Below are 24,565 nucleotides of genomic sequence, written 5' to 3'. Positions count from 1 at the left end.
GATTTTCCAAATCCGCTGCGGAAAAATCCGCAGCAGAATCCGCAACGTGTGCACATACCCTAACACTGGTCCGAGTGCTACGCGATGTTTTCTCACATAGCACTTGTCCGTATTCTATGGTAGTGTGAATCCGGCCTAATCTCCCCACTTCATAATCCCTCTGGATTGCCAATCCACAGTTGGATTATTCTTCACCAACCAGGTCAACCCAAAACCATTGGAGTGTGAAGACCCTTCAGGACATAATAAGGGATTATTTAATGAAAAGACCCCACCTTCAGTCTTATGTTATGAACAATTTGTGTCAGTGTTCTCTGTACAAATGGTGCTGAGTCTATGGTACAAATAGGAATAGGTTTAGCCACGTTAGAGCAGACATAACAATGAGTTAACTCAGCATCCACCATACTGACTCCAGCTCCACTGTCTACAAACACAGAAATTTTTTCAGACCTGCTCTCTAGCACCACCACCTCTGCTGTCAGGTCAAAAGGAGAATTGCAGGTTGAAGATGAACACACCCCTTGATTAAGGCTCCCAAGGGTTAATCGAGTCTCTTTTTGCTTTGGGATTGCAGGACGTGCCCCAATTAAATGTCTCGTCCTCTCACAAAAAAAGCATACACCCTTTTTCTTGCAAATGTCAGGAGAAACATGCGACATAAATGCACCTCCCAACTGTATGAGTTCCTCAAACTCAGCAAGTATAGGTTCACCCCCAGACCTTCTCTCCAACATCGGTATCTTGTCTCTGAAAGAGAGCTCAGAAACATGTGGTCTTACCAGAGGCCACCAAAAGAAGAAAAGAGGCCACTATAAAGTCTGCACCCCACCAATCAAATATATGAAAAAGGAACAAACTTTATTGGTAACAAATGCTAAAAACAATTAAAACCAATATAAAAAAGAAAAACCTCCCCCATAGGGTCTGCTCATATTGCAATCTGCATATATAACCAAGTTAATCCACATGGCACTAAGCAAAAATGCAAATATACACAAGCAATAAAGGATACTGCTGGGTGACATATAAACCACACGTACTACTATAAGAGGAATATAAGCCCTTTAAATGTGCTAAATCCCAGCAGATGACAAGATCCCCATTGTGCTGCTACGTGGATATTGCCCCAAGTGTAAAGGGGGCCCCAGCCCTGATGCACAATGCAAAGTGGCCACTGATATAGATAAAGAGAAGTATTGCAGCCGTTGAAACCCTGACAGGACCACAGTCCAAGCAGTGTAAAGATTTGCCCAAGAATAACCTGGAATAAGGAAAATGACCTGGGCGGCCAGTGGAAAGAGCAGGACCAAATGGTGGGAGGACCCAACGCGTATCGCGGTTTCCAAGACCGCTTCGTCAGGGGAAGTAACTTACCAACGTCAGCGGCGTCCTTTTATGTCACACAATCCGGTGATAAGTGGGCACTGGTGTGTGGCTTGCTGCCGGCTGGAAACGGAGAGGCCAGAAGTGAATCGCAAGAGGTCAGACAGACCGGCAAAATAGCGCATGCTCAGAGAACAAGGGATGAATAGAGAGGGCAGACGTCTCTGCCCACACTGTTCCATTGCGCACGCGCCGGTCTAAAAGCCAGTGGTCCACAGAGGAACAACAAGGTAGTGGGCCCGAAAAGAAGGGATCAACTGAGAGGAAACAAGATAGCGCCATGTCAATTACATGTAAGGAGTGGGTGTAGCCAAGAGAATAATAAGTGTGCGGAAATAGCCTTGCATAAAGAACAAATGATTCTGAAAGAAAAGACAAATGGTTAAGTAAGGGAAAACCAAAAATGCGTGTACTTAAATAGAAAGTGGACAGAGAATAGAAAAAGAAATAAACTGAAAATGCACACAAATATACCAAACAATGTAATATATATTATACAACAGGCAAGAGGCCTATGTTACATGGCTAAACACTGAAAATAAGGGCAGCCAACACATACATAATACAAAAGAGCCCCCCCTTTTTTTTTTCTTTTTTTCTTGGGGGGGGGGGGGGGAATTGAATCTTTTTCACAGGAATCAAAAATGTCCAGAAGATGAGAAGCCACAATAGATGAATTCCATAGGGAGAAAGGTAATCCACCGACATTCTATCCAAAGAAAGGCATATCCCGGTATATGGCAAAATCCATTCCTATGATGGAAGACTTCCACACAAATAAGACGTAATCCCCAGACATTGTTCAGATTCCACAAGTGGAAATGTCTCTGGAAGTACTCAGTGGTGTCTATCTGTGAGAGAATATCCTCGATGATGGATGCATATCCACACACTCCTGTCCCAAGTATCACCAGTCCCGGATGGAGATGAGACCTGCATAGGAGGGGTTAGCCCAGGAAACCTGTAAAGAGGAGATCTTCATTAATCCCATGGGGTGCTATAGAATGGAGTAGGTAGATCCACCGAGACTCAATCTGTAGTAGTCGCTTTTGTAAAGAGCCCCCCCTGCCAGAGCTCCTGACATGCTCCAAGCCAACTATCGTAGTATTTGCATAACTGCCCGCATGATGGAGTAGAAAATGTGAGGCCACTGTAGTAAGCGTCTTACCCTTGCGACTGTCCGCTGCAGCTGTATTTATAGTTGAGAAGTGACCTTGTATTCCCCGAAGTAGTTCCTGTGAAGTCTGACCTACGTAAATGCAAGGGCAAGGACAAATCAAGGCATATATGACATGACAGGTTTTGCCAGAGGTGTAGCTAGGGTTTTGGTTCAGGGGGACAAAGCTTCTGAGTAGGCCCCTAACCAGGTAACCTTGATTACAACTGAGTGATGCACCCTAAAAGTGGAGGAGAACCTCAGCAGATGACCGCACTGTTACTGAAAATGATCTCTATATAAAGACCAACATAGATATTACCGCCATATGGTCAGTGGTAGATACCAGCCCTACAGAACATATAAGAGATCACAGCACAGTTACAGATAATGACTTACCGCTGACGTTGTTTCTAATGGAGTCGTCACTTTTCACATCTTTTCCATCTGGCCCAGACCGACATGACAACTTCTTCCAGCCACAACTCAGCTGCAGAGAAAGCAACAAAGACGTTTCACTCCTCATATTTCAGCCATCACCATCTTTTCCTAACCTGCACAAACTCCTCATCCTGCTGATATCCCATTGCTGAGCTGCTGCTGCCGTATGTGTCCCTATTACTGCACCTGCTGTGAGGTTCTCTGTGCCTTCTTTATTCTAATGCACCCCTCTAGAATATAGTAATGCCAGGTGCAAGTGCCCTAGAAAACAGTGCCCTTATTTTGCCCCCTAGAAAGTAATATTGACCTGTGTGCCCCTTTGATAGTCACAGTAACCTGGGTTCCCCTATAACAAGTGCCCACTTTACATTTAATAATGTCCTGAGTCTCCCACCCCTTACAGCTCCCCTATACACAGTATGATGCTGTTTTATACACAGTAAAATGCCCCCACCCACTGTATAGTACCACCCACAAAATATACTGGCCCCTTAGTAGCCCCCAAACTGTTTGATGGCTCCAACACTGTAAGATGACCCCCTCACTGTAATCTCCACTCTGTATGATGGCCCCCTAGATAGCCTCCATATAGTATAATGCACCAGATAGTACTCAATATAGTATAATGCACCCCCCATAGGACTCCATATAGTATAATGCACTCCCCATAGGCCTACTCTGTATTGTATAATGCACCCCCATAGGCCGGGCGGCAGAGCAGGGAGATCAATTCTCCTTGCTCTGCTGCAGAATGTAACTGTATTGGTGCGCTGTGCACGCCAATGCAGTTACAGTAGCGTAGCTCTGGGTGGGCCCCCTCTGAGCACCGGGCTCGGGGCGATGGCCCCCTCTGCCCCCCCCCCCCCTGTAGCTACGCTACTGGGTCTTACCCATCTATCCCTCAGGCATTTATCAGCCCGAATAGCCAGAAACATGGCAGCCTCTAGTGACACAGGAGTTTCATACACTGCTAGTGCATCCCTTAACCTTTCAGTGAGACCCTGAAGCAATTGGCTTCTGAGAGCTGGGTCGTTCAATTTGGTATCAGTTGACCACCTGCAGAATTCAGAGCTATACGTCTCTACTGAATGATTCCCTTGCTGAATGCGATGCAGACTGGATTCAGCCAAGGAAATACGGTCAGGATCATCATAGATAAGAGCTAGGGCCCTGAAAAACTCCTCCATAGATTGCAACAGTGAAATAATTTGTTGCTCCTCATCTCCAGAGGAGTAAGGACGCAGTTTAAAGTACAATTTGCATGCCACTTTAAACACAAAAAAACTTTCCTTACCCTCTGCAAACTTGTCCGGGAGGGCAATTTTAGTTTCAAGCTGGACCCGCCTACCTGCAACGTCCCCCACAATAGGAGCCTGCATTGACTGCCTCTGCTGCTGAACCTCAGAATAAAGGTCAGCCAACTCCAGTGACGACCTCTGCAGCTGCTCTGCCTGCACAGCAACGGGATCCATGAACACACAGCAAAAGAAAAAAAAAAAAACAAGCGTCAGTTTTTTTTTCTTTTCCAAGCGTGAATAGTGGGTGATAATGTCACACACAGTGTAGGACAGACTAAGTGCAACACAAAGGGATAAGGGGAAGGGGGACCCCTAGACAGAAATAGCGTCACCCTGTCTGTCCTATCGTCCCTATATAGGTTCTGCACCAATCGCCGAGCAGGATACCTGATCCCTGCTTGACCCTGGTAATAAGCCCTGCACCGGGGAGGACAGGATGCGTTCTAGTCAATCCTCAATACCATTAAAGACAACTGGGATAGACAAATGAAACAAGGGAACACTTAGCTTGAGAAGACAGAGAGAAACACCCATGTCCTCCAAACTCCAAAAAGGATGATAGCCGACTGCTACTGCTCCAAGCCTCAACAGGGAACTGCAAATAGAAAATGTCACCCGTGCTTCCGAGCAGCAAGTTTATCAACACTCAGATCCAGGTGTGGCCATTAGCACCAGGGGAGGGGGCCACTCATCTGCAAAACAAACTACTGAGACCTTCTGCAGACAGATGCAGTGCAACGGTCTGCAGCCTCTGACACATCCATGATAGGTAGCTCAATAATCTCTCAAAGAAGGGAATGCAATGCCGGGTTTAAATAGGGTGTTCAATCAGGGTGGAGCCAATCAGGAACTCAGGGTGGAGATAATCAGAAACAACACAGGTACAAGTATCTGGGTTAGCACGGAACTGTCCAGTGAGCTGAATAGCTCAGAGAGAAGAGCTGCTGACTGGTGCACAAGAGCTGCAGGGTATGAATCCTGACAACAGAGGCCAGACAGAGTCCAGAGTAACTCTTATACCTCACTATAGTGAATTAATCCCTTGGTGGTTTCATCTGTCATGTCACTCTAAGATTTAGAAGGAAACCCCAAAGTAATTGCTCAATATAGAGCACCAGATAAATGTGATCCTAATTGTTATGTAAAATGTTCCCAATAAAAACTTTAACTCAATCCACAAAAAAGCAAGTCCCCACTCAGGTCCGTCATCTGTTAACAGAAATATAGGGGGCTTCCACGTTACTGGTAGTACAAAGGCTCTGGAAAAGCGCTATGGCTTGTCACCCCCCAAAAGACATTCAGCAAATTCTGCACTCCCAAATCTAAATGCCCCTCTCCTTTCTGAGCCCCAGTTCCTCTACATTTAGTACCCATTTGTTTGGCATTTCTGCAGTGATGAGAGCCTGTATAATTTACGGGTGTGTGTCTCCAGAAGCATGAGCTGGGCAGAATGTACTGGTCACTACTAGTGATGAGCATATATACTCGTTACTCGAGATTTCCCGAGCACGCTCGGTTGACATCCGAGTATTTTTTAGTGCTTGGAGATTTAGTTTTCATCGCCGCAGCTGAATGATTTACATATGTTAGCCAGCATAAGTACATGTGGGGTTGCCTGGTTGTTAGGGAATCCCCACATGTAATCAAGCTGGCTAAGAGATGTAAATCATTCAGCTGAAGTCAGGAAAACTAAATCTCCGAGCACTAAAAAATACTCGGAGGTCACCTGAGCGTGCTCGGGAAATCTCGAGTAACGAGTATATTCGCTCATCACTAGTCACTACAGCATACTGGTCACTTAAACATACTGGTCACTATGATGGCAGTTTACAATTTTAACTCAACAACATCGACAACTGCTTATTTCTGGAAAACACCCATAAAGTCAAAATCATCACTACACCTGTACATAAATTCCAAAAAGGGGTATAATTTCCAAAATGGGGTCACTTGAGGGGGAATTCTGATTTTCTAGCACTTAGGAGCTCTGTATGTGGAGTCCGCAAACTATTCTAGGAAAATCTACCCTTTAAGAGGCAAATATTTCTCCGTTTCTCCCGAGAGTGGCTAAACAGTACTGTACAGCCACATATGAGATATTTCTATATTCAGCAGAAATTGTGGGACAAATTTTGGTGCCATTTTTACCAATTTCACATTATAACATGTAAAATTTGGGGCTAAAACACAATCCTGATGATATAAATGTAAATCATTTTTTCTTCACTACCCAGTGATATAAAAGTCTGTGGCACACCTGTGGTGTCAATATGATCACTGGACCCCTAGATGAATTCATTGAGAGGTGTAGTTTGTTAAATGGGGTCACTTATGGGGGGTTTACTGATCTGGCACCTCAGGGGCTGTGTCAATGTGCCATGGCACCCTCAAACCAGTGCAGCAATATCTGCACTGTAATATAGTGCTCCTTCCCTTTTGAGCTTTCACTGTGCCTCAAAAGTAATTTTCAACCACATATGGGGTATCTGTGAACTCAGGAGAAATTCCATAAGAAATTTTGGGGTCCATTTTTTCCTGTAACCCTTGTGAAAATACAAAATTTGGGACTAAAAAACATTTTTGTGGGAAAAATTAGATTTTTTTTATTTTCACAGCTCAACATTATAAACTTCTTGAATGTGGTTTTGAGCACATTGAGGGAGGTAGCTTTTAGAACAGTGTCACTTTTGGGTATTTTCTGTCATATAGGCCCCTCTTCAAATGTGATGTGGTCCTTAAAAAGAATGGTTTTGTAAATTTTGTTGTAAAAATGAGAAATCCCTGGTCAACTTTTAACCCTTATAACTTTCTAACAAAAAACAAAATAAGGTTTCAACAATGGTGCTGATGTAAAGTAGACATTTGGCAAATGTTATTTATTAACTATTTTGTGTGACATGACAGATTTAAACCCTCTCTGACATCCAACATACTATCCCGTCCGTGTGACCTGGGCCTGTCTGACCATGGACGGGATAGTACGTCGAAGTCGCGGTGATCGCATTAAAATTCTGGTGCCATCTTTCCGGTGGGAAGATGGTGTTGGAATCCTGGGGGTGTCCCCGCCCACCTGCACTCGCGATCGCTGTGATTGGCTGTTCAATTCTGAACAGCTAATCGCAGGCTCTCTCATTGTTTCAGCCAATCAGATTGGCATCGGCAAAAAGGGCTCAGATTGGCGCGATCGATGATTGTATCCAGTGACCTGCCTAGGATCGGTGTTGTAATAGCATCGATCCTAGGCCGGTGCCTAGGAAAGGCCAGGCATGACCTACAGCTGCTGATTGGCGTGATTGATGTAACCACGCGGTGACCTGCCTAGGATCGGAGCTGTGAGGTCCAATCCTAGGCCGGTGCCTAGCAACACCGGTGTCACCAGGGTGGGCTCTGATTGGTGTGATCGATGTCATCATCGATCACACCAATGACAGGCCACAGCAGGGGTATGACTGCTCTCTGACCTGTCTGTGACTGCTCTGCAGGTCCTCACACTAGCTGGGGATTCCTATAGGGCGGTCACACTGCTAGATCTCCTGCTGTGCTGGGCCTTGTGGTGCCACAGAAGCCTGTGACACCACAATCCCTGCTTAAGACCGAAGAAAGAAGACAAAAGAAAGAAGAACGACTACAACCATAAGTGTTTTGATCCCTGCCTGATTTCTCTTCATCCACCCTAATGCCCCTTCCCTTTTCCCTTTCCCCCTCTTTTTACCCCCCTCCACCCCCCGCTGAACTTTGATAAGTTACGCAGTTCACATATCAGAGTTCGTGCCTAGTAGTTCTATGTCTATGGAATTTTAATAATTTAATAATAAAAATTGATTTTAATTATTAGTCAATATGTTAGCGTGTTAAATTACTATACCATCCCATCTTTTTGTTTAAAAAAACATTTTTCTTACCCCCCTTGAGCCACCCCGTGGGCACATTCAGCAGCCGCCGAACTTTGACAAGTGATGCAGTTCACTTATCAGAGCTCGTACCTGCTGTTTTCCATTTTTCTTTTTCAGCCCCCTTGCGCCACCCCCGTGCGCACATTCAGCAGCCGCCGAACTTTGACAAGTGATGCAGTTCACTTATCAGAGCTCATGCCTGCTGTTTTACACTTTTCTTTCTCACCCCCCTTGCGGCATCTCTGTGCGCACATCCAGCAGCTGCCGAACTTTGATAAGTGACGTCGTTCCCTTATCAGAGCTCGTGCCTGCTGTTTCACACCTACCTTTCTTGCCACTCTCGTGTGCACATCCAGCAGCCTCCGAACTTTGATAAGTGACGTAGTTCACTTATCAGAGCTCATGCCTGCTGTTTTACACTTTTCTTTTCACAGGCATTTTTTTCTCCCTGTTTGTGCTTTTTTACTTTTAGCTTTTTCTTTTCAGACAAAAGTTTATGGAGCACCCCGTCAGGGCAGTGGGGTACTCGGTACCAGGTCCTGCGGTCCACAGGGGGATGTCATGGTGGCTGACCCGGTCTGTGGCCCTGGGACGTCCGAATTAAAGGGAAAGGTCTTTAAAGGGATAAAGTTTATGTTCGTGACGCCACCTGTGGTATTCGGTCAGGGTGACACGCTGCTTTAAGGGGTCCACTGGGGTGATGTTATGGCAGCTAGATGGTATACCTTCCCACAGGTGAAGTATATTCCCAGGGCTTCCCGGTATGTAGATGGTGAATGGCGCAGTGAATAACGAGGACACAAGGTTGTAGTCTCTTTACCTTTACTGAAAACTTCAGCATCCACAGTCCAGGGCACCAGACCACAGGGCCGGCAGAGTCCAGCCGGTTCAGAGGCAAGTCCAGAGTCCCTTTGTCCAGGTGGAAATCAAAAGCCTTCCCTTGCGCTGTAGTGGTGCAGTCCCTTACTGCATAAGCTGCAAATAAGGTCCTCACAGATGTAGTGTCTTTCTCTCTGTCCCCCATATAGGATAGGACAAAACCCGTATGACTGGTGACTTGAGCCTGTTTATAGGGTCTCTTAGATAACCTGGCTCTGTGGGGTGTCACCGTGCCTCTTGAGTGTAGGTGCGGACAGGTAACATAAAATTAGCTGTCCTGCCGGTCTCTGAAGTAAAGCGTAGAGGTCCTTATTACCTCGGTGTCCTGGCTACCGGTGTTCTGCGCCTCAGAAGGAGGCAGCCTGTTCGGGGCTGGTCCCCTTCTGGTATCCTCTCTCCTTTGCTTTCCTTCACACTCAATACAATTCTGCTTTCAAAGTGTCTCTTTCTGGGAGCTGCAGCTCTTAGGGCATGCACAGCTCCATGGACCCTCTCCTCTGTCCTCTGACAGGAATTCACTCCTGCCAGGAACAGCTTCCCTGAAGTACTGACCAACTTTCCCTACAGACTACCAGTTATATATGTATGGGGAGTCACCTAGTAAATAAGATCAGAAGCTCCCCCTGGTGGCCTGGAGTGTGAAATGTGTTGCATGTTTGTGATACCTGGATGCAGTTATCCTTCCTTGCCTCCAAACGTAGTATCACTCTCCCCGAGAGGAAAGCAATACCACTGCGACGACCAGGACCCTGGGGCGCCACATTTACACCAAGCACTACCCCCCCACACACACAAAGTGTTAAAAATAAAGAACTTAACACAAGCACCATATTCATAAAAAAAATGTCCCATCCATTAGGTTTGTCCCAACAGCGCTATTCGGTGGAGGAGGCATATGCTTTCCTTGCCTCTGACACTGATAGCGAGGAAGAGGATCCCACATTTCTTTACTTTTCAGATTCTTCATCCTCATCCTCTTCCTCCTCCTCATCTTCCTCCTCGGGTCCTGTGGAACCGCCACGCAGACGTCCCAGGATAGAATATTAGGCAGCACCCACCATTCCAGAAGATGAAGATGAACCAGCGCACCCCATTGCAGACCCTGTATGGACCTCGCCCCCTGAAAATTACGAGCCCCTGATTCCTGATTTTGTGACAGAATCCGGAATCAAATTTGACACCTCCAGCCTCACAGAAATAGACTTTTTCAAAGTCTTTTTCTCTGAGGATATTGTTAACCGCATGGTGGGCCAAACTAATTTATATGCTCGACAATTTTTGGCACAAAACCCCGGTTCATCATTTTCTAACTGGTCTCCTGTAGATGCAGTTGAAATGATGCAGTTTTGGGGTCTGGTCCTTCACATGGAGATCCTGAAGAAGCCAGAACTTCGGCAATATTGGAGTGTTGATATTTTATACAACACTCCAGTGTTCCGAATGGTCATGGCCCGGAGGCGTTTTGAGACCATCCACAAATTCCTGCATTATACCAATAATGCACAGTGTCGCCCACGAGATGACCCCAACTTTGATTGTCTGTTCAAAGTTCGGCCGGTCATCGAACACTTCAACAAAAAGTTTGCTGAAGTGTACGTGTCCCAAAAGGACATCTGCGTGGATGAGTCCTTAGTTCATTTTAAGGTAAGGCTCAAATTCCGTCAGTACCTGCCCCATGGAATCAAACTCTATAAGCTGTATGAGAGTACCTCAGGGTACACCCACAGGTTTAGAGTTTATGAAGGAAAGGACACCAGGATTGAACCCCCTAAATGTCCCCGTCCTGGGAGTGAGTGGGAAAATTGTGTGGGATTTGGTGCACCTGTAGGGGGTATGATAAAATATGTTTATGCCTTTGCCCTTCTCTCCTGTCCCGGTGCCATATGTTATCAGTGTTTGTGTATAGATTAACATCTGATGGTATTGCCACACGATTTAGTGTATTACCACCCCTTATATAGTGGTACTGTTACACAATCAGGTGTATTACCATGTCTTGATCAATATATACTGTGTATATATATATATATATATATATATATATATATATATATATATATATATATATATGTACACACACTGTATATAATGGTATATTGTCTCTCTTATCCTTTAATCTGCTAGATGTATATATTGATATATGATGTGCCTGTTAAATAGGGAAAGCGTAGTACTAAAGTTTGACCCTGGGATATGGCAGCTTATAGCTTGGGCAGATGCCATCAGTACCAGAATGAAATGGTTGCTGGGGGAGCTTCCAGAAGCAGCGAGCCTGGAACAGGAGGACGATGGGTCACCATAAGGCACAGTAACTGAAGGGTAGGTCACTCACCAAGTGGCAACTAGCTTCAGAGATGGAAAATCTTGTCTGTGGCGAAACAGACTAAGGAAGGCCTAACCATGGCAGAGCTGAATTGGGAGGACACTGAGGAACCGTGCGGCATGGTCCGACCCTGATATGTGTTGGGTGACCGGAAGGTAGGTGAAGGGAAAAGAAGAGGAGATGTGTGATGCTTATTCCATTGTAAATGCTGTGAAGACTCTGGATGTGCTGCGTAAAGCTAACAGTAAAGTTCTTTATTTGAAAGTTGAAAAGGACTGTGTCTTAATCTTTATTACACCAACTGATGAGAACCTACAGCGAAACAGAGGTGAACCTGACGGGGCAGAGAGTGGAGCTACAGGTACACAAAGTAATGGACAATGTTTTCATGTATTGGGAGACCAGGGCACAGTTAGACCAGAGAGTTCGACCAAGACTACAGCCCTGGTCAAGCCCCTTACACACCTACTGCTGGATAAAGGTTATCACTAGTGTTGAGTATTCCGATGCTGCAAGTATCGGGTATCGGCCGATACTTGCTGTATCGGAATTCCGATACCGGGATTCCGATACTCTTGTGGCATCGGGTATCGGGTATCGGAACAACATTAATGTTAAAATGTGTAAAATAGAGAATTAAAATAAAAAATATCGCTATACTCACCTGTCCGACGCAGCCGGGACCTCAGCGCAGGAACCGGCAGCGTTGTTTGTTTAAAATTCCCGCTTTTACATGGTTACGCGAAGTCCCGGCTTGTGATTGGTCAGGGCGGCCATGTTGCCGGGCCGCGGACCAATCACAGCAAGCCGTGACGAAAATACGTCACGGCTTGCTGTGATTGGTCCGCGTCCCGGCAACATGGCCGCCATTAACCAATCACAAGCCGTGACGTCACGGGAGGCTGGAAACGCGCTCATTTTAAAAAGGGCGCGTGTCCAGCCTCCCGTGACGTCACGGCTTGTGATTGGTTGCGTCGCGGTCAACCAATCACAAGCCGGGAGGCTGGACACGCGCCCATTTCAAAATGAGCGCGTCCAGCCTCCCGGCTTGTGATTGGTTGATCGCGGCGCAACCAATCACAAGCCGTGACGTCACGGGAGGCTGGACACGCGCCCATTTCAAAATGAGCGCGTCCAGCCTCCCGGCTTGTGATTGGTTGATCGCGGCGCAACCAATCACAAGCCGTGACGTCACGGGAGGCTGGAAACGCGCTCATTTTAAAAAGGGCGCGTGTCCAGCCTCCCGTGACGTCACGGCTTGTGATTGGTTGCGTCGCGGTCAACCAATCACAAGCCGGGAGGCTGGACACGCGCCCATTTCAAAATGAGCGCGTCCAGCCTCCCGGCTTGTGATTGGTTGATCGCGGCGCAACCAATCACAAGCCGTGACGTCACGGGAGGCTGGACACGCGCCCATTTTAAAATGAGCGCGTGTCCAGCCTCCCGTGACGTCCCGGCTTGTGATTGGTCAGGGCGGCCATATTGCCGGGACGCGGACCAATCACAGCAAGCCGTGACGTAATTTCGTCACGGCTTGCTGTGATTGGTCCGCGTCCCGGCAACATGGCCGACCTGACCAATCACAAGCCGGGAATTCACGTAACCAAGTAATAGCGCGATTTTTAAACAAACAACGCTGCCGGTTCCCTCGCTGAAGTCCCGGCTGCGTCGGACAGGTGAGTATAGCGATATTTTTTATTTTAATTCTTTCTTTTACACATTTATATGGTTCCCAGGGCCTGAAGGAGAGTTTCCTCTCCTTCAGACCCTGGGAACCATCAGGGATACCGTCCGATACATGAGTCCCATTGACTTGTATTGGTATCGGGTATCGGTATCGGATTGGATTCCGATACTGTGACGGTATCGGCCGATACTTTCCGATACCGATACTTTCAAGTATCGGACGGTATCGCTCAACACTAGTTATCACCTCTACACCGATAACTTTTAGACAAGCATCCCACTCTTCAAATCCCTCTTTGCGTGAGGTACCACAGCCTGTGGTACTGTCCGCAAAAATCAGAGAGGCCTCCCGAAAGCGCTACTTGGGCAAATGCTTAGAAGGGTTAACAGCAGAGCCCAATGTAGCAACCAACTGCTGGTGGTCAAGTACAAGAGGGATGTCCTTCTCTTGACCACCATACATGGTAATGGCAGTGCCCTCAGCACTGTACGAGGTACCTCTGCACAGGTCAGCAAACCGAACTGTGTACTGGGGTACAACAAAAACATAAGGGGGCGTTGATCTATCTGACCAACTTCTCCAACCGTACAGTACTTTGAGAAAGGCCAAGGTGTGGTACAAAAAGCTGTCCATGCACATTGTACAAATGGCAATGCTCAACGCTTTTCTGCTGTCACGATGTGCAGGCCACACTGATACGTTGTACCTTCAGTTCCAGGAGATAGTGGTTAAGGCCCTGATATTTGGCACTCATGAAGGAGCGGGCCCCAGTACTTCCGGAACTGAAGGTGCTCGTATTGTACCAGGTCAGAATTTCCCAGGGGTGGTTCCGCCAACTGGAAAAAAGGTGCCGAGTGTGTTACAAAAAATGAATACGTAAGGACACCATTTATCAATGCGACACCTGCCCTGAATAACCTGGCCTGTGTATGAAACATTGATCCAAATTGTACCACACCTCCATGCACTACTAATTACATAACAGGAAACAGTAGATTAGTTCCAAAAAGGGGGCTCATCTAGACAAGTTCCTTGGGGTCTAGTTTCCAAAAAGGGGGTACTTGGGTTTTAATTTTTTAATATTTAGGCACATCAGTGACTCTGCAAACGGAACATGACGCCCGCAGACCATTCCATCAAAGTCTGCATTCCAAAACATCACTACTTCCCTTCCGAGCCCCGACATGTGTCCAACCAGTAGTTTTCTCCCACATATGGGGTACCAGCGTACTCAGGACAAATTGGACAACTTTTGGGGTCCAATTTTTCCTGTTACCCTTGGGAAAATAAAAAATTGGGGACTAAAAAGATTGTGTTTGTGGAAAAAATATGATTTTTTTTATTTTCACTCCTGGGCGTTATCAATTTTATTGAAACACTCGGGGAGGGTCAAAGTGCTCACTACACATCTAGATAAGTTCCTTAGGAGTCTAGTTTCCAAAATGGGGTCACTTGTGGGGGTTTCCATTGTTTAGGCACTTCAGGGGCTCTCCAAGCATGACATAGCGTCCAATCTCAATTCTAGCCAATTTTGCATTGAAAGAGTCAAACGGCGCTCCTTTCCTTCCGAGCTCTGCCATGCGCCCAAACAGTGGTTCCCCCCACATATGGGGTATCAGCGTACTCAGGACAAATTGGACAACAACTCTATCCATTTTCTCATTTTAACCTTGTGAAAATTTGTGACTAAAAAGTTAAATGTTCATTTTTTCTTTCCACGTTGCTTCTGCTCCTGTGAAACACTTGAAGGGTTAATAAACTTCTTGAATGTTGTTTTGATCAGCTTAAGGGGTGCAGTTTTTAGAATGGTGTAGTTTTTGTGGTATTTTCTGCCATATAGACCCGTCAATGTGACTTCAAACGTGACTTGGTCCCTAAAAATATGGTTTTGTAAATCTTGAAGTAAAAATGAGAAATTGCTGGTCAACTTTTAACCCTTTTAACTTCCTAACAAAAAAAATTTGTTTCTAAAATTGTGCTGATGTAAAGTAGACATGTGGGAAATGTTATTTATTAACTATTTTGTGTGACATATTTCTCTGTTGTAAGGGCATAAAAATTCAAAGTTTGAAAATTGCAAAATTAAAATTTTCGCCAAATTTCCATTTTTTATTTTTATTTTTTTACACAAATAAACGCAAGTTATATCGAAGAAATTTTACCACTAACATGAAGTACAATATGTCATGAAAAAACATTCTCAGAATCGCCAAGATCCGTTGAAGCGTTCCAGAGTTATTACCTCATAAAGGGACAGTGGTCAGAATTGTAAAAGGTGGTCTGGTCATTAACGTGCAAACCACCCTTGGGGTAAAGGGGTTAAGGGCATAAAAATTAAATTTTGAAAATTTATTATTTTTCTAAATTTTTGCCAAGTTTCCAATTAAAAAAAAAATAAACGTAAGTCATATCAAATAAATGTTACCACTATCATGAAGTACATTGTCACGAAAAAACAATGTCAGAATCAGTGGATCCATTAAAGCGTTCCAGAGTTATGAACTCATAAAGTGACAGTATATATACACTCACAAAAATATTTGCCATAGATATCACAAATAGGTATCCATGAGCAAAAAGTGACTAAAATTATTAAAACATAATATATTTTATTTATACATATGTTAAAAATTGTTGTTTATAAAATAAAAATTCAGGATTAGGTACTGGAATAGAAGAGGCAAGGAGAACTCACTTAATATAAGTATGCATAGCAGCGAGGTTATATGATTTTAAATGCTTGGCAATAGATTTTTATACCCAAGTCACAAATCAGTCATTTTGTATCAGTCAATGTTAAATTTATAGTTAGCCACCAGATGGCGATCTATAACAAAAATATATAAAGTGCTTGTGCTTATGCTTATATAGAAAACTGCGATTAAAGGGAACCTGTCAGCAGGATTGTGCACAGTAACCCACAGACAGTGTCAGATCGGCGCCGTTATACTGATTAAAATGATACCTTGATTGATGAAATCCGTCTTGTGGTGGTTTCTTAATCTTTATTTTCAGTTTTGTGTTAGGCCGGTTTCACATTTGCGGTTGTGTCCGCAGCGTTTCTTCCGCAATTATCCGCATGCGTTGTGTTTTCCTATATTTAACATTAGGGACGCATGTGTCTGTGATTGATTGCGTTTTGCCGCGTTTGACGACACATGCGTCGTTTTGTCTGCGGTTTGGCGCGGTAAACGCTGCATGTAGTAATTTTAGAGGCGTCAATTTGCCACCTAGAAAGTATGCGGTTGTTAGCGGATGGAATGCGGCAAAAAAACCCGCATTGCTGTCTATGTGAACGCATGCGGCCGCAAGCACATGCGTTTGCTTGCGTTCGTGAACGCATGCGTTACACCACAGGAAAACATGTCTAGACACTGATTAGCCACCCCCCACATACAAAGTGATAAAGGGAGGGAGTGGACATTTGCAGGTCACTACTCAGCAGACAGAGAACAAGACCAGAAAGACAAAAGCACCTTGGAGGAAACAAGACTGAACAATGTGAGTATATCCTAGCCAATGCCTTTATTTTCTATTTTCTGCCTCTACATGTCCTAATTTCTGCCATTTCTTTCTGCATGCATGCACCAGAATGAGTTCTTCTTCTGATGAAGGGCAACGTCCTGAGCCTTCTGAAGCCGAACATGTCAGTGAAGTGAGTACTCAACTCCTCAGATTGGTAAGTATTCACTGTCACATCTACACATGTGACAATTTTTTTTCCCTTTTTTAAGAGCACTTGTTCCACTGCGGCAGAGGCTGAGCAGGAGCAGCGGGTTCACGGTCGGGTGGCAAGGCAGCAGCGTGTAAGTATACCTGGCTGACTGTTTACTGTATCCTCATTTTAGTATTCTTGAATCTTCCTTTCTTTACTTTCCTCTTTCTTTACATTTTTCTTCTGGACTCCTTTTTTATCTTGACTTTCATTATTCATGCCATTTCTCCGCCTCTGTTTTCTTTCTTTTCCTTATGTTAATGTATCCAACATTAATGTCTTTATTTATTTTTTAAATTCATAAGAAAGAGACGGAATTCTTGGAATTTTTCAAATGCAAAAAAGGAGTAATTTATTGTATTCACCACAGAAGTATAGCGAAGTTGAGGTAACGTTTCGGCCCCGTAGTGGGCCTTTGTCAAACCTCACTAGAAAAACAATGAAAATTACAATATATTAGTTTGTGGGAGAAGATTTTAGTAAAGAGGAGAGTGCTGTACAACAAATACAAATATAAAAAATACAAATATAACGACTACAAATATAATAGTGTAGACTGGACAGCAATAAGGTCCCTTAAGGGTATGAGACTATACCCAGTTACAATTTTTCCACATGGTGAACATACAAACATATAATATATACATATATACATATACCTATAAATACAAGTTACCCATTGCATAGTTAGGATAGCGTGCAATCAATGGTGCAAGCGTAAATTTGGCGTAGGCGCAGGAGGACGGCTGTTGTGAATTCTGCTCTTGGGCTCCCTCCGGTGGTTGTAAGTGGTAGCGCTGCTGTCTCTGAATCTCAGCATTTATCAGGTGTGTTCACTTTTTGCAATTGTGACTGGGCTATTTAGTCTTGCTTCACCCTTTAGTCAGTGCCAGTTGTCCATTGTTCCTGGAGGATTCACATCTCTGCCTGGTCTCTCCTGCTTTGCAGTTCATTTCAACAAAGATAAGTTCTGGCCTTGATTTTTTGCTGTCCACATGCTGTGGCCTTATTGTTCAGTTCTTTTCCATGTTTTTGTCTTGTCCAGCTTGGTCTGTATAAGGATTTGTTTAGCCAAGCTGGTATCTCTGGAGATGCAGATATATCCTCCATATCTTTAGTTAGCTGTGGAGATTTTGTATTTTCTGTGGTGGATATTTTCTAGTGTTTTAATACTGACCGCATAGTACTCTGTCCTATCCTTTCTATTTAGCTAGAAGTGGCCTCCTTTGCTAAATTCTGATTTCAGTCTGTGTATGTTTTTTCCCTCTCCTCTCACAGTCAATATTTGTGGGGGGCTGTCTATCCTTTGGGGATTTTCTCTGAGGCAAGATAGATTTCCCTTTTCTATCTCTAGGGGTAATTAGTCCTCTGGCTGTGTCGAGATGTCTAGGGAGCGCTAGGTACATTCCACGGCTACTTCTAGTTGCGGTGTTAAGTTCAGGGTCTGCGGTCAGTACAGGTACCACCTTCTCCAGAGTACGTCTCATGCTGCTCTTAGGCCACCAGATCATAACAGTACAACTGGCCAACAATGCGTTATCCGCATCTCAGAAGAAGGGAAGGAAAGTGCTGAGCCATTTTTTTTTTTCTGTAGTCTGTTGTGTTTTTTTTTTTTTTCTTCCCTCTTTACCTCTGGGTGGCTCAGGAATTGGTTTCTCGTGTGGATCAACTTGCTGCTAGAGTACAGGGTATTTCCGATTATATCGTTCAGACTCCGGTTTTAGAGCCTAGAATTCCAACTCCTGATTTGTTTTTTGGGGATAGGTCCAAATTTCTGAGCTTTAAAAATAACTGTAAACTGTTTTTTGCTCTGAAACACCGTTCCTCTGGTGATCCCATCCAGCAGGTTAAAATTGTTATATCTCTGCTGCGTGGTGACCCCCAGGATTGGGCATTTGCCCTGGAACCTGGGAATCCGGCGTTGCTTAATGTAGACACCTTTTTTCAGGCGCTTGGGTTATTGTATGACGAACCTAATTCAGTGGATCATGCTGAGACCTTGTTGGCCCTGTCTCAGGGTCAAGAAGCGGCAGAATCATATTGCCAGAAGTTTAGAAAATGGTCTGTACTGACTAAATGGAATGAGGATGCCTTGGCGGCAATCTTCAGAAAGGGTCTTTCTAAATCCATTAAAGATGTTATGGTGGGGTTCCCCACGCCTGCTGGTCTGAGTGATTCTATATCTCTGGCCATTCACATTGATCGGCGCTTGCGCGAGCGCAGAGTTGTGCACACTATGGCATTGTCTTCCGAGCGGAGTCCTGAGCCTATGCAGTGTGATAGGATTGTGTCTAGAGCTGAACGACAAGGATTCAGACGTCAGAATAGGTTGTGTTTTTACTGCGGCGATTCTGCTCATGTTATTTCTGATTGCCCTAAGCGTACCAAGAGAATCGCTAGTTCTGTTACCATCAGTACTGTACAACCTAAATTTCTGTTATCTGTGACCCTGATCTGCTCATTATCGTCATTTTCTGTCATGGCATTTGTGGATTCAGGCGCCGCTCTAAACTTAATGGACTTAGAATTTGACAGACGTTGTGGTGTCCCCTTGCAGCCTTTGCAGAGTCCTATTCCTTTGAGGGGCATTGATGCTACACCGTTGGCTAAAAATAAACCTCAGTTTTGGACACAGCTGACCATGTGCATGGCGCCAGCCCATCAGGAAGATTGTCGTTTTCTGGTGTTGCATAATTTGCATGATGCTATTGTGCTGGGTTTCCCATGGTTACAGGTGCATAATCCGGTATTAGATTGGAAATCTATGTCTGTGACTAGTTGGGGTTGTCAGGGGGTTCATGGTGACGTTCCTTTGATGTCAATTGCCTCCTCCCCCTCTTCTGAAATTCCTGAGTTTTTGTCAGATTTCCAGGATGTATTCAATGAGCCCAAGTCCAGTTCCCTTCCACCGCATAGGGACTGTGATTGTGCTATTGACTTGATTCCAGGCTGTAAGTTCCCTAAGGGCCGACTTTTCAACCTGTCTGTGCCAGAACATACCGCCATGCGGAGCTATGTTAAGGAGTCCTTGGAGAAGGGGCATATTCGGCCATCTTCTTCACCATTGGGAGCAGGTTTTTTTTTTGTTGCCAAAAAAGATGGCTCCTTGAGACCCTGTATTGATTATCGCTTCTTGAATAAGATCACGGTCAAATTCCAATACCCTTTGCCTTTGCTTTCTGATCTGTTTGCTAGGATTAAGGGGGCTAGTTGGTTTACTAAGATTGACCTTCGAGGGGCATATAATCTTGTTCGTATTAAGCAGGGTGACGAATGGAAAACTGCGTTTAATACGCCCGAAGGCCATTTTGAATACCTTGTGATGCCATTCGGACTCTCTAATGCTCCATCTGTGTTTCAGTCCTTCATGCATGATATATTTCGGAATTATCTTGATAAATTCATGATTGTATATTTGGATGATATTTTGATTTTTTCAGATGACTGGGAGTCTCATGTGAAACAAGTCAGGATGGTATTTCAGATCCTTCGTGATAATGCCTTGTTTGTGAAGGGGTCTAAGTGTCTCTTTGGAGTACAGAAGATTTCTTTTTTGGGCTTCATTTTTTCTCCCTCATCTATAAGAAATGGATCCGGTTAAGGTTCAGGCCATTCATGATTGGATCCAGCCCACATCCGTGAAGAGCCTTCAGAAATTTTGGGGCTTTAAATTTTTATCGCCGTTTCATTGCCAACTTCTCCAGTGTGGTTAAACCCCTGACCGATTTGACGAAGAAAGGCGCTGATGTGACGAATTGGTCCTCTGCGGCTGTTTCTGCCTTTCAGGAGCTTAAACGCAGATTTACTTCTGCCCCTGTGTTGCATCAGCCGGATGTTTCTCTTCCTTTTCAGGTTGAGGTTGACCTTTCTGAGATTGGGGCAGGGGCCGTTTTGTCTCAGAGGAATTCTGATGGTTCCTTGATGAAACTGTGTGCCTTCTTTTCTCGAAAGTTTTCGCCTGCGGAACGCAATTATGATGTCGGCAATCGTGAGTTGTTGGCTATGAAGTGGGCATTTGAGGAGTGGCGACATTGGCTTGAGGGGGCCAAGCACCGTATTGTGGTCTTGACCGATCATAAGAATCTGATTTATCTCGAGTCTGCCAAACGGCTGAATCCTAGACAGGCCCGATGGTCCCTGTTTTTCTCCCATTTTGATTTTGTGGTCACGTATCTTCCGGGTTCTAAGAATGTTAAGGCTGATGCCCTCTCTAGGAGCTTTTTGCCTGATTCTCCTGGGGTCCTTGAGCCGGTCGGTATTCTGAAGGAAGGGGTGATTCTTTCTGCCATCTCCCCTGATTTACGACGGGTTCTTCAGGAATTTCAGGCTGATTTCGGAGGTTCATTGTTCTGTGTTAGCTGGTCATCCTGGGATGGTACCAGAGATTTGGTTGGTAGGTCCTTTTGGTGGCCTTCTTTGTCACGGGATGTGCGTTCTTTTGTGCAGTCCTGTGGGACTTGTGCGTGGGCCAAGCCTTGCTGTTCCCGCGCTAGTGGGTTGCTTTTGCCTTTGCCGGTCCCTGAGAGGCCTTGGACGCATATTTCTATGGATTTTATTTCGGATCTTCCGGTTTCCCAGAGGATGTCAGTTATCTGGGTGGTTTGTGACCGGTTTTCTAAGATGGTTCATTTGGTACTTTTGCCTAAGTTGCCTTCCTCTTCTGATTTGGTTCCGTTGTTTTTTCAGCATGTGGTTCGTTTGCATGGCATTCCGGAGAACATTGTGTCCGATAGAGGTGCCCAGTTTGTTTCTAGGTTTTGGCGGGCCTTTTGTGCTAGGCTGGGCATTGATTTGTCTTTTTCTTCCGCATTTCATCCTCAGACAAATGGCCAAACCGAGCGAACTAATCAGACTTTGGAAACTTATTTGAGATGCTTTGTGTCTGCTGATCAGGATGATTGGGTGGCTTTCTTGCCATTGGCCGAGTTTGCCCTTAATAATCGGGCTAGTTCTGCTACCTTGGTTTCACCCTTCTTTTGTAACTCTGGTTTTCATCCTCGTTTTTCTTCGGGGCAGGTTGAGCCTTCTGATTGTCTTGGGGTGGACTCTGTGGTTGACAGGTTGCAGCAAATTTGGGCTCATGTTGTTGACAATTTGGTGTTGTCTCAGGAGGGGGCTCAGCGTTTTGCTAACCGTCGTCGGTGTGTTGGTTCCCGGCTTCGGGTTGGGGATTTGGTCTGGTTGTCTTCCCGTCATGTCCCTATGAAGGTTTCTTCCCCTAAGTTTAAGCCTCGGTTTATTGGCCCTTATAGGATTTCTGAGATTATCAATCCAGTGTCTTTTCGTTTGGCCCTTCCAGCCTCTTTTTCCATCCATAATGTTTTTCATAGATCTTTGTTGCGGAAATATGTGGTGCCCGTTGTTCCCTCTGTTGATCCTCCTGCCCCGGTGTTGATTGATGGGGAGTTGGAGTATGGGGTTGAGAAGATTTTGGATTCTCGTTTTTCGAGGCGGAAGCTTCAGTATCTTGTCAAATGGAAGGGTTATGGCCAGGAGGATAATTCTTGGGTTGTTGCCTCCGATGTTCATGCTGATGATTTGGTTCGTGCCTTTCATTTGGCTCGTCCGGATCGGCCTGGGGGCTCTGGTGAGGGTTCGGTGACCCCTCCTCAAGGGGGGGGTACTGTTGTGAATTCTGCTCTTGGGCTCCCTCCGGTGGTTGTAAGTGGTAGCGCTGCTGTCTCTGAATCTCAGCATTTATCAGGTGTGTTCACTTTTTGCAATTGTGACTGGGCTATTTAGTCTTGCTTCACCCTTTAGTCAGTGCCAGTTGTCCATTGTTCCTGGAGGATTCACATCTCTGCCTGGTCTCTCCTGCTTTGCAGTTCATTTCAACAAAGATAAGTTCTGGCCTTGATTTTTTGCTGTCTACATGCTGTGGCCTTATTGTTCAGTTCTTTTCCATGTTTTTTTTGTCTTGTCCAGCTTGGTCTGTATAAGGATTTGTTTAGCCAAGCTGGTATCTCTGGAGATGCAGATATACCCTCCATATCTTTAGTTAGCTGTGGAGATTTTGTATTTTCTGTGGTGGATATTTTCTAGTGTTTTAATACTGACCGCATAGTACTCTGTCCTATCCTTTCTATTTAGCTAGAAGTGGCCTCCTTTGCTAAATTCTGATTTCAGTCTGTGTATGTTTTTTCCCTCTCCTCTCACAGTCAATATTTGTGGGGGGCTGTCTATCCTTTGGGGATTTTCTCTGAGGCAAGATAGATTTCCCTTTTCTATCTCTAGGGGTAATTAGTCCTCGCTGTGTCAAGATGTCTAGGGAGCGCTAGGTACATTCCATGGCTACTTCTAGTTGCGGTGTTAAGTTCAGGGTCTGCGGTCAGTACAGGTACCACCTTCTCCAGAGTACGTCTCATGCTGCTCTTAGGCCACCAGATCATAACAGACGGCATAAAAAAAATGCATAAATACTCTATTTACACTGTACGTGCTTGCAGAGTGAAGCAATAGCAAAACAATAGACTGACCTTGTTGTAGAGATAATAGAAGAAGGTATGGTAGAAAAGGACCCCGCATAGACGGGACAGACAAATATGATGAGCAGGCTCCAAAAAGGGCTGTGGAGAAGAAATCATACTGTGTAAAAGGGAGGAAAAAGGAAAAAAGAAAGAAAAAAAAAGGGGAAAAAAAAAAGGAACGAAAAAAGGGGAGGGCAAAGAAAAGGTACAGGTATAACATACCACTTGGCGATGCGTGGAGTAATTGGAGGTCAGATAAGGGGAAGTGATCCCAGTCAGGACTATATGGAATGAACAATGGGGGAGTGTTAGGCAGCAGAACGTATGGCCACAAGGAAGGCATGAAGAGAAAGAGGGAGGGCCATGGATTACCTGCGGGTCCAGATTGTTGGAGTCCCTGTGGTGATGTGTGCAGGCATAGGCGGTAAGCGGGAACTTTATAGTGCCAATGCAGGAAGTGCTGGGTGGCGCCTGCGCGGTGAAAGAACGCAGGAGAGAGGGTTGAAACGCAGACCAGCGTCTGCGTATGGTGAGGGTGGCGTGGAGCGGCGCACGCGCAGTATGAGGGCACTGTAGGAGGGATCCGGTGTCTGCGCAGTGAACGCCGGGGGTGTCAGCGTAGAACGGCGCATGCGCAATATGAGGGCATTGGAGTGAGGGATCCGGCGTCTGCGCAGTGAGCACAAAGCGCAGACGTCGGGAGTGTCAGCGTGTGATGTAGAGCAGCGCACGTGCAATATGGGGGCACTGGAGGAGGGATCCGGCGTCTGCGCAGTGAGCACAAACGCCGGGAGTGTGGGCACGAACACGTGGATGGGCGGGTATTGGCGCTGGACAGAGCCCTGAAGGGAGGGGGGGAGGGGGGAAGGTATGTGTGCTACAGGGAGGAGGGGAGCCTGAAGAGGGATATGCAGTGGGTACTGAGGGAAGGTGAAAACAAGGAAGGAGGTAAAAATAAGGAAGGAGGTCAATATAAGAAAGAGGGAAAAAATGATGATATACAGGGAGATACAAGTAATCTTTACTAAAGATGAGGGTAAGGAAAATAATGTGGAAAAAAAGAAGAGAAAAATATGTAAAAATAGAATAAAAAATAAAATGAAATAAAAATAATGAAATAAAAAATGATGAAATAATGAAGAGATATATGAGGAATATGCATAATGGAATATGAAAAGTAAAATAAAAATAAAACAAAAGTTGGTGTGAAAAAATAAAAATAAATGGAATGAAAAAATGACAAAATGAAAGGGGATGAAATAAAAATTAAAGGAATTAAATATGAAATTAAGGTTAGAAAAAATAAAAATAATTGGAAAG

The 24,565-nt window shown here is 45.0% G+C and overlaps 1 long non-coding RNA gene across 1 annotated transcript; it reads right to left on the bottom strand.

The window, feature by feature from the left end:
* Window positions 1-15,319: 15,319 nt before the first annotated feature.
* Window positions 15,320-23,805, bottom strand: LOC143818119 (uncharacterized). Its single transcript, XR_013224325.1, has 4 exons — window positions 23,618-23,805; window positions 23,468-23,526; window positions 23,255-23,344; window positions 15,320-17,206 (listed from the first exon to the last, which is right to left on the bottom strand). It is a non-coding gene; the product is annotated as an uncharacterized LOC143818119 (long non-coding RNA).
* Between the last annotated feature and the right edge of the window lie 760 nt (window positions 23,806-24,565).

Source organism: Ranitomeya variabilis, chromosome 3 (assembly GCF_051348905.1).
Source record: "Ranitomeya variabilis isolate aRanVar5 chromosome 3, aRanVar5.hap1, whole genome shotgun sequence".
Taxonomy (NCBI): Eukaryota; Metazoa; Chordata; class Amphibia; order Anura; family Dendrobatidae; genus Ranitomeya; species Ranitomeya variabilis.
Note: the sequence above shows the minus strand (reverse complement) of the source record. Positions and strands in the feature narration are given on the sequence as shown.